Here is a 7,695-nt window from a genome sequence, read left to right as displayed (position 1 = left end):
GTGTTCAGTGACATCATCTTGGTAGCTTGAAATCAGCCATAGTGGGAGTATTTACACCACGGAAATGCACGAATGTTACAGATTCTTTTGTCCCATAGAACCAGCGGCTAAACATTTACCAGCACACTACTGGTTGGTTCAAATGCGAGGTGAAATGTTAGCCAAATCTAACTGCTCCTTGAAGAAATGGTGGCAACTCAGTTGGTGGAGAGGGGCAGTGGGGGTGGTGTGGAATTCCAGCAGCCTAACTTAGGCAATGAGATCTAAGTCCCTCAGTGCAACTGCAAGGTGTGTAATTTCCTCTTTTACCTCTGTTTCCTGCCTACTTTCTGCACATGCAGGTCAAGTTGGGTTGTGAGATTTGTAACTTCCTTAGGGTGACATTGAGGAAGTGGACTGTTTGGGGGAAGAGGCGGGGGCATCTTTTCTTTGGAGGGGGTGAGGGGGTCGCTTGCATGGAGATTGAGAGCTGCAGTCTCCATTGGGAAGATCTAAGTGCCATCTTTGTCCTAGGAAGAGACTGTGAATAAGACATTAACAAATTCTTCTTCCCATTTGGGATCTAGACTGACAACGTTTTTATATCCATTTCTCTTACAAAAAAAAAGAAACTCCAGTCTCTCTTCTGCTGGATTCCGGCCCTTGAGAGTTCTGTGGTTTTCTAGAGGGTGGAGAGGTAGATGAGAATTTGTTCAGAGCCCTCTGTGCTCACCAGCCTGTCTGATTGCTCTGGTCTAAGCTGAGGAGCTCGGGGCAGAGAGAAAGGGTTTCAAGACCTGTCTGTTCAGCAGCTCTGAGGGGAGAGCAGGCTGGGTCGAGCTAGGAGGAAGCTGTGGGTTTCCATTACTAATAGTTTTCAGACCTTTTGCTTAAGACTTTACTCTGCTTTTCAAAGACTTTACTGTACTGTTTCTAGTGCAAGTTACTCAAGAGGCTCTTCTCGTATCACTGTCAACACCAGCAACTTGACTCAGAGCCTCCCTTGTTTTCTCTGAGAGTGTGCTTGCCTGTTCTTTGTTGCTGCTGCTTCTTTTTCTTCTTTTTTTTTTTTTTTTTTTTAAGATTTTATTTATTGGGGGGGGGAGAGAATGAGCGGGTGGGGGAGAGAGGCAGAAGAGGGAGAAGCGGATTCCCTTGCTGAGCAGGGAACCCGATGTAGGACTCGATCCCAGGACCCTGGGATCAGGACCTGAGCCAAAGGCAGACAGTTAATCAACTGGAGCCACCCAGCCGTCCCTCTTTGTTGTTTCTAAATGGGGAATTGGAATATGCTTTCAAACACGAAGATGACCAATTTTGGAAGGATATACAAGCAACCGACACAATGGATACTTTTGGGGTCATTAAACTAAGGATCTGATATGTTTTATATATTTATACATTTCTGAACTTTTCAATTTCTTTTTTCCCTTTTATTTATTTCCTTGGTTCTTTAGTCATGTCAAATACTGCAGTAAGTGTCTGTGGAAGCCACCATCCTGAACAAAAAGCTAAGATCTTTCTAATGATTTCCATTTAACCATATGGCTTTCTCAGTCCCATGTCATCCCCTGGCCGCCTCTCCAGTCACGATCACCTTCCGCCTGAATTCATCATTCTCCTGCTTTCTTTCTTACAGCAAATGGATTCCTAAGGATTGAATTTTTTTTATTGTGGTTGTCTTAAATTTTATGAAAAGGGAGGAATGTTTACATAAAAGTTGGGCACGTATGTTTTCCAGTCACCATTTACTAAATTGTTGAGATTCAACCAAATGTTTGGTTCATTCATTTTGCTTGTTGTCTAACTATTTTGTACATTTTTAGTAACAACTAGTTTAAATCCTTAAAAATTACTATAATTATCAAAAGGAATATCATGTGTATTAGCAGATTAAAAATAATTTGATATAATCTGTCGGTGGGAAGTAACAGGGTGGCCGCTTCTGTGAATGCACGCTGCACAGTCTTTTCAGATCCTGGATTTTCAGTGTCTAGTCTTCATCCCTTAATCTACCCTTTTTCTCTCGTTCTGTTTTCCAATCAAGAAGTCAAGCTTCATGGGGATATTATGTAAAATGTAACGTATCAGAAATAGCTTGAAGGGCAATATAAAAACAGTGATTTGCATGATCTGTATAAAGTTTACATTTTAAAGATACCAAGCAATCTTTCAACTTTCCACTTGCTTATGCTTTGCAAAATACTATACGTTCTTGCAGTAGGTAACTGTTAGCATTTTCTCTCCTCTTCATCTACCTGAGACCCTTGTCAGAAAAGAAAAAACTTTTCCTCTAAACTGTTAGGTGTGTTCTAAGAGGTCTGTGAATTAAACTGAACACAGCCAGAGACAAGACAAAATGTAATCATGCGTTTGTATTAACATACATAGAGGGCTTCACAGAAAAATGTGACTCAAAGGGGTAGTTAAAATTTGGGGCTTATATATTGTCTTAAAGGGGAAGGGGAGGGGGAGAAGGTCACTTAAAGGAAAACAAGGGACTTTCAGGAGCGATGCATGAGCCCTCAGGCTCCCCTGAGATACGGCAGCTTTGTGGCAAAGTCTGTTTTGGTATGGTGGCAGACTTCTCACCTCTAGCTGTCCCAAGGAGTGGATTTAAGATAACTGATGTTTTATGAATTCTTTGAGGAGGCCCTGCTTTTAGGCAGATAAGAGATTTCAAGAACTCAAATGCATTCTGCTCAAAATAATTTTTAAGCCACAGCGGTGTATTCTGGACCTTTTCGCCGCAACCTGTAGTCATAAATTATAGTCATAGATTGTTGGCAAAATTGTCACAGAAATTTCTAAGTTATCTCAACTCTTTGCCATTTTTAGCATGTGTATTTGGTAAGGTGTAGGGAAGCGCTCTTCATCTGTAATTCTAAATAGCATTTGACTAAGCCTTATGCAGATCAATGCTGAAGAAATTATTTGTGATATCTATGGCAACAGTGGGGGGAACTGTCTAGAAAGACTTCCTAGGGCCTCAAGTCATTCTCCAGGAACCTGTCGCCTTTGCCCAGGGAACAGCCTGAGGCCTCCACACCGGAAGGAGCAGCGAGTACCTCCCCAAGGAGACACATCTGTGACCCTGAGACTCTGGTAAAATGCTCAGAGGGGAAAGTTGGATTTCTTCCCTTGGAGGAGGCATTGGGGGATGGCCAGAGATAAGAAGTTTCTAGGAAGAAAAGAATGTAAGGGGAACAGTGAGAGGATAAAAGTCTTCAGATAAGAGGCAAACAAGAAAAGCATTTTCTGCCAACATTGTGAAGTGAAAGAAGTAAAAGCAAGCTCACTTTAGGGCAGAACTAAAAACAGCTGGGCAAAAAGAGACTTCGTTTCTGAGGTGGGGGTTTTCGCAACAATGAGGGAAAACCCAGGGGTCGTCCAAATGTTGGTCCGGGATTGCCTAGAACAAGGTCTGCTGTAGGTGACCAAGCAAGACACCTGGGGCCCTGTGGGAGGATTTCAGAGCTACTGGGGAAGCTCCCTGACGCCACCCCCCACGCCTCCGTTGTTCTCTGTGACCCGCACAAAGGCCTGGGGCTGCAGGGGAGAGTGGGGCAGAACCCCAGCCTGCCCACAGGGCTGCTTTCTGCAGCGAAAGGGAGGGAATCTTTGCGGTGGGAGGTTGTGTGTGCGCACTGGAGGAATCTTTCTCTAGAAGCTCCCCGATTCTTGAAAGTCCATAAGGGAAGGGTCGTCCCACCCTGTAAGGTGCATTTTTGCAGATCAGAAAGCGGCCCCTCTGCAGGCAGGCTGGTGTGGCAGACACACTGTGAAGATAATGGCACAGCAGGCGAAGGTTGGGACTTGGTGGTCCGGAGTGTTCCTCAAGGGGGCACCTTTCTGCAAGGCTTCCAGATTCACTGCTGTAGTCTGGGGGTTGGGGGTTGATCCCTACTTAGGAGAGAGGTTCAACCTGAGGCTGCCAATCATTTCCACCTCTGTGTGAACCAGCTTCTGGATCCGTCCTGTGCCCAGGCTTTGGGCGAGGGCCAGGACAGCACCAAGAGACGAGGTCCCTGCAGGGGAGCTTGGATGGGCCGCGGTTTTGCCCAGGGCCTGTCTGAGCCTGGAGCCGGGAAACAAGGAGCAACTAGAAAGCGGCAGCCTCCAGGCTGCAAGGCCGGGCCTGCTTGGATGCTCATGGGTTGGCTTCCATCTGGAAGATGAGGAGGAGGTCTAACTGAGGCTGACCGTGGATCACCGCTGAGACCAGACCAGACCAAGGCCTGGGAAGGAGCCGGCTGCGGGCAGGTGGGCCCAGCACCTCCCAAGCCAGTCTGAACTTCTTGTTCTCTGTGTTTATTGCCCTTTTGCTCTCTCTAATGTTCAGTCAAGCTTTGCCAACCCTCCCCCCCACCGGTTTCAGCTTACCAGAGCAATAAGGAATGGGAGCACTGGGTCTCAGGAAGGCAAGGGAAGAGAGGGCAAATCAGGGCCTGTTGGTCCTACCAGGCTTTCGTGCCTGTAGATGCTTCTCTGGCGTTATTTCCATCAAGAAAGACATCGTTCCAGTTCACTCCTCATACCAGGGAATGCCTCTCCCGGGACTCCAGGATGCTGGGCTACCTAGAACCTCTGACCCAGGAAAAACACTGAGCAGTGATATCCCTCAAAGTTGCTGGGAAAAAAAAAAAACCATTATTTTTTTTTAAACGAGCAGATACATTGTAGAGGACAAAATTCATATGAATTTTAGATATTCCACACAGATTTTAAAAATAAATTACTTTTTTTTTTTAGTAAAGATTTTTATTTATTTATTTGAGAGAGACAGAGAGAGAGAGAGAGTGAATGAGCAGCAGGGAGGATCGGAGGGAGGGGCAGAGGGAGAGAGGCTGAGCAGGGAGCCTGATGCGATGAGGGGCTCAATCCCAGGACCCTGAGATCATGATCTGAGTCAAAGTCAGCTGCTTAACCAACTGAGCCACGCAGGCACCCCTAAAAACAAATTTCTAAGAAAACATTAAAATTTAAAAAAAAATTAAATACTTTCTTAGCCTCTGGAAAGCAGCCCCTAGGACTGCTCCCAGGCTTTCTTGTAATAGTAAGTCATTTACTCTCTTCTGCTTTTGGGGGTATTTCAGCAGAAAAGTTTGGGAAACAGGCTTTAAGTAGAACCAAATAAGAGGACGAGGCAGTGAGAATCACGGAGAAAGAAGTTCTCAGACTCCGGTGGGCTGGCCAGAGGGGGCCTGGATGGTTGGCAACGGCTGGCCGAGAGCGCTGACAAGAGTGAGTTTGGCATTGAAACGAGTCATTGTAATGCTGGTGTACGTTTAGGGACTTCCCGTGAGGCCTGGAGCTCTTAGAGTGAGAAAGCGCCTTATGTTCCATTGGGTCCAGCCTCCTCTTCTCTCTGGGGAATCCCCATAGCCCAGAGAAGTGAAGTCATTTGCCTGAGGTCACACAGTCCTTGGCAAATGGAAACCAGAAACAAGGTGGCTGCCTCCTGATGCCCTAATTGTGATAATCGGAAGCAAATCTCTGCCTCTTTTTTTTTTTTTTACTATCTCTAGGTTTAAAGATAAATGTATTCTTAGTTCATTTACTCCCAGTTTAACATAAACCTCCAGGGCTTAAAGGTTCTTCGGAGCTGTGATTGCGGGCATTCCAAGAGTGGAGAATTGAGATCGTCACTCCCGGCTCCTCTGCCAGTCCTTTGATGTGCGTGTGTTCATTGCGTGCGGGGTCCAGGCCAGACACCGCGCAGGTGTAGGGAATATGGAGGTGAATTGTTTCCTGCCCTCAAGAAGTGTGGAGATTGGACTGGGTGATAGTCCAGCCTAATGGAGTTGGTGGTGACACATCACAGCCCATCATGATGAGTGCGGGACAGCCGTGCACGGGGTTCCAGGGAAACACGAAGGGAGGTTGTCTAGCCCAGACACGGATGGGGTCAGGGAAATTCTTGCCGAGGTGTCAATGTATAAACTAGCTGCGTGTGGCTGGTAGGCCAGAGTTCTTGAACTATTTGGAGACACCTGGCAGTGTGTCGTCCTTGCATGTGTCATGTCACCCAAGTGTTAGATTTGTCGGCCTCTTGCGGGTCACACAAGGGAGGCCGCTTAAAACCATCAGATGTTATGCCATCATACTAGCCGCAGGTCGCTCGGCACAGGTTATTTCTTCTCACGTCGCTCTCCCCAGGTTCGTGCTGCTCCAACCGCACAGCCTCTTCACTGTGACTCAGACACGCTGAGCACACTCTCATCTCAGGGCCCCTAGACTTGTTCCTCCCCCTGGTCCCTTGCCCCAGGTCTCTCCATGTGCTCCTCGCTGTATTCAGGGCTCTGCTCCCATGTCCTTGCAATACGGACGGCTCGACTTTCCTGACCACATCACGAGAAACGGTACAGCAACCCGTGGTGGGTTGAATAGTGGCCTCTTGAAAGGATGTGCCTCCGTTCCAATCCCCAGAACCTGTGAATGTGACCTTATTTGGAAAATGGGTCCTTGCAGATGTAATGAAATGAAGGATTTTGAAATGAGGCTATCATCCTGGATTATTTGAGTGGGCCCTAAATCGAATGACAAGTGTCCTTATGAGAGAAAGAGGGCAAGTCTGGACGGACGGGAGAGGAGGTCACGTGCAGACGTAGGCAGAGGTTGGCATGATGCAGCCACACGGAATGCTGGCAGCCGCCAGGAGCTGAAGAGCAAGCAAGGGAATGTCCCTGGCCATTGCTGGAGGAAGGGAGGCCCTCTGATCATTTCGAGTTTGGACTCTTGCCTCCAGACTGAGAGAATAAGTTTCTGTTATTTTAAACCCTCAAGTTTGTGATAACTTGTTACGGCAGCTACAGAAAACAATGTACGACCCCGCCCCTGCCACTCTCTGTCCCCTTATGCTTAATCCTTGTTATTGGTACCTGACATATTCTTCCTTCCTTCCTTCCCTTCCTTCCCTTCCTTCCCTTCCTTCCCTTCCTTCCCTTCCTTCCCTTCCCTTCCCTCTCTCTCTTTCTTCTTTCTTTCTTTCTTTCTTTCTTTCTTTCTTTCTTTCTTTCTTTCTTTTTCTTCTCTCTCTCTCTCTCTCTCTGTCTCTCTCTCTCTCTCTCTCTCTCTCTCTCCCGTAGGGCTTGGTGCCTGGTGAGCGGTGCTCAGTCTGGTTCTCCTTTCTCTCCCGTTCGTGGTGCTGAAACTCGTGGTCAAGACAGGAAGGCTTTCCTGGGTGCGGTCATTTCCTCTTGCATCAACCACAGAGGCTCCGGAACACTTGACATCCCCCTAGGGCTAGACCTTGTCATTCTTTTTTAAAGGTAGGATTTGCTGAATTGAACATGGCAAACCTGATGATTCTCTATTGTGAGATGATGGGCTCCATGCACCTCGAATTTCCACCTCTGGACACAAACTCTTGCAATCACTTCATCTTATTGGGCTTTGTGCGGTGAAGAGAAAAGTAGAGGCCATTTTTACACCTGCACCGTTGTGATGGTTACTGGCATCCATCAGTGTTAGAGAGAAGGAACAGCCTCTTCCAGAGCGCCTTGTAGGGAGAGCCCTTTAATTGTACATGTGTATCTGGTAGATCCTAAGATTGATTAAAGAAGATTACACGCACAGACACACACACACACACACGTGCACGCGTGCACGGTTCTAGTTCTCTTTCTCAGAAATATTGGTTAAACACCTGAAATATTAGAAATATTAGCAGTTATTACTTCTGGGCTCCCGGGTTGTTGGATAAAGCATGGTTTT

Source organism: Ailuropoda melanoleuca, chromosome 10 (assembly GCF_002007445.2).
Source record: "Ailuropoda melanoleuca isolate Jingjing chromosome 10, ASM200744v2, whole genome shotgun sequence".
Classification (NCBI taxonomy): Eukaryota; Metazoa; Chordata; class Mammalia; order Carnivora; family Ursidae; genus Ailuropoda; species Ailuropoda melanoleuca.
This window is presented reverse-complemented; position numbering follows the sequence as displayed.